Below are 3,217 nucleotides of genomic sequence, written 5' to 3' on the forward strand. Positions count from 1 at the left end.
ATAAATGGTCACGGACATTGCCACGCCCCCGAGGTGCACCTCTCGCTCGCCTCTCACCCACTGACCAAGAGGCCGAGGCTGACATGTTTTTTTTACCAAAATACCTGTTCTCATAATGTTGTCAACAGACTATGCCTAAAACTGCTGACAACTGGAAGGGAATTTTTGCGAGAAACGAAGAAGGACCACTGGCAACAAAAATAGTTAGCCCATTAAGCTGATCGATAGCTGGTGGCTATTTGTCCCTTTAATAGGAAGAATGCGCTTTTTGACCACGTGGTACATTCGTTAGAATTGGGAGTTTAAAATATATTTAAAAGGCCCCTCGTTTCCCTTTCCATGCAAAAAAAACAAAAAACAAGCAAAACCAAAATCTGGCTGTCCCCGGCTGCGTCTAAATTAAATGAATATACAATGTAATTGAGACTGTGCACTGAAACGTTAGCTTTGGTCAAGATGCACTCTGATCCCCATTGTTGAGGAAACCACTGCCCTCTTCCCCATTGGTGTTTGAATTGCAATCACAAAGGAGGCTCTCAGCTGACAGAAACTGCCGGGAATTGACAAAACGTGGGCGGGATTAATAAAACCTGGACCTCCATTGATGCTGAAACATGTGCGATGGGTCGTGACAGGTGTGTTCACAAAAGACCCCAGCCAGTCCGGCTGATTGTTACGCCAGGTAGCCATTACACAACCGGGCGGCGTTTTGCTCCTTGTGTTGTACAATTTTTAGCTGACTAGCAGATTTTGGTTAAGGCTATAGTGGTGTGGTTATTGTACAATATGAAAGTCTTTCTTTAAAAAAAAAACAAAAACAAAAAAACCATGTATATTAATTTACACATTGTAATCTAACTACAAGCATCCTCCAATCCAGCCCTTCCTAAAGTATGACAAATCTTGTCTGCTGTTGGCATACACAAGATCAACATTGCGTCTACCGGAGCACGTGGGTAGAGTTTGTTCAATTGAAGTTCAAGACGTCACATAGAATAGCATTTGCAGTTTTCAGAATATTAAAGTTAATAAGAGCAGCACTTTGCTAATTTGATAAAATAGTGGGGGAAATTTTTCGATAATTTCAGAATGAAGCGTTTCAGATTTGAATCATGGTCATCCTCAGCATAATTCGGAAAAGTGACACCTAACACGACAATGCAGCCGATAAATAGGTAAAATAATAAACAAAATAAAAACTGGAAACATAATATAACAATGAAATAACAAGTGACCACCTACTGTCTCAAGATCACAATCGTAGAAATCGCTTGAAAACTCAGAATAGAACGCAAATCTCTATAATGAATGAAACACAGAATAGCAAAACGTCTACACTCGCTGATAGTCAAATCGAGAATGACAAAGAAAATCTGGAAACTACTGGCTCGAGCCTCTCTTTGAAGGTACGCCACTTCACTGCATGTGTCAAAACACAAAGAAAACTAAAATTTTACTTCCTGTCGTCAGCTGATTATGCGCCAATAGTTGGTCACGGACATCGCAACGCCCCCGAGGCGTACGTCTCGCTCGCCTCTCACCCACTGACCGGGAGGCCGAGGCAGACATGTGGGTTGTTTTTTTGTTTTTTTTTTAGGGGGGGGGGGGGGGGGTTCTTTTTTGACAAAGGGCGACAAGTGTTGTTATGCAATTAAAAGTTGGGACCACACCAGACCAAAACTCTGCAGGGTTTTTTTTCTGAGTTATCGTTGGCAGTGACAGGATTAATAAAACATAGACCTTCACAAATGCTGAAACATGTGCAACGGGACGTGACAGGTGTGTTCACAAAAGGCCACAGCCGGTCCGGCTGATTGTTACGCCAGTTAGCCATTACACAACCGGGTCGCGTTTTGCTCCTTAAGTTGTACAATTTTTAGCTGACTAGCAGGTTTTGGTTAAGGCTATAGTGGTGTGGTTATTGTACAATATGAAAGTCTTTCTTTAAAAGGAAAACCCCAGGTATATTAATTTACACATTGTAATCGAACTACAAGAACCTTCCACTATAGCCCTTCCTAAAATATGACAAATCTTGTGCGCTGTTGGAATACACAAAATCAACATTGCGTCTATCAGAGCACGTGTGTAGAGTGTCATCAATTTAATTTCATGACGTCACCAAGCAAAGCACTGGCAGCTTTCAGAATGTTAAAGTTGATAAGAGCAGCATTTCGTTAATTTTATAAAGTAGTGGAGGAAATTTATCACCAATTTTAGAATGAAGCGTTTCATGTTTGAATCATGTTCATCCACAGCATAATTCAGAAAAATGATATCTACCACGACGATGGAGACGATAAATAAGTAAAGGAATAAACAAAATAAAAACTGGAAACATAATATAACAATGAAATAACAAGTGAACACCTACTGTCTCAAGATCACAATCGTAGAAATCGCTTGAAAACTCAGAATAGAACGCAAATCTCTATAATGAATGAAACACAGAATAGCAAGACGTCTACACTCGCTGATAGTCAAATCGAGAATGACAAAGAAAATCCGGAAACTACTGGCTTGAGCCTCTCTTTGAAGGTACGCCACTTCACTGCATGTGTCAAAACACAAAGAAAACGAAAAACTTACTTCCTGTCGTCAGCTGACTTTGGCGGCCATTTTATCGCTAATTTTACTTCTGAAACCAGGCAACCCCAATTCTTTCAACCGCAAATATCTCGACTTCTATTCAAGATAAATGCACCTAAAGGAAACAAATAACAGGCTTTAAGAAGATACTACAATCTCCATACAGACGAGCGCCTGATTCCACCATGTCGTGACACATTTGTCAGTTTTCAGAATAAGTTGATAAGAGCAGCATTTCACTAAGTTTCCACACGATATTTATATCGATTACATTTACATTCATGTTGATAACCCAAATTTTAAAATAATAAACCACTGCTTAATAATTTATATATTTTTTTTTTTTTAATTAAATAATGAAGTTAAGTTGAGATTAAGAAGGTAATAAATCAATCATAATATGCTCGGAAAGAATAAGAATTCAAAATAGAAATAATCTGCTGCAGATTCATGTGATTTCAAATGGTCAGATGCTGGTGGGTGGGGGAGACACTCTCATCGGGGGAGTGTGAATGTCCATGACCAACTATCGACACGTAATCAGTTGACAACAGGTAGGAAAATTTTAGTTTCCTGTCTGCACCAAACTGTGCAGCGAAGTAGCGTACTTTCAAAGAGAGGCTCGAAC

General features: G+C 39.7%; 1 protein-coding gene across 3 annotated transcripts in view; it reads right to left on the reverse strand.

Moving 5' to 3' along the window:
- Positions 1-3,217, reverse strand: part of LOC106012825 (mucin-12-like) — a 12,744-nt gene that overhangs the window by 6,150 nt on the left and 3,377 nt on the right. The window contains exon 1 of one of the 3 annotated variants that reach the window (XM_035971782.1): positions 2,375-2,673. The exons of 1 other annotated variant lie outside the window; for it this stretch is intronic. The gene's annotated coding sequence lies outside the window, so the exon portion shown is untranslated. Of the gene's footprint in view, positions 1-1,242; positions 1,579-2,374; positions 2,674-3,217 lie in introns of those variants that run through there. One more of the 3 variants, XM_035971780.1, reaches the window with a different exon arrangement.

This window comes from Aplysia californica, unplaced genomic scaffold (genome assembly GCF_000002075.1).
Source record: "Aplysia californica isolate F4 #8 unplaced genomic scaffold, AplCal3.0 scaffold00019, whole genome shotgun sequence".
NCBI classification, from domain to species: domain Eukaryota; kingdom Metazoa; phylum Mollusca; class Gastropoda; order Aplysiida; family Aplysiidae; genus Aplysia; species Aplysia californica.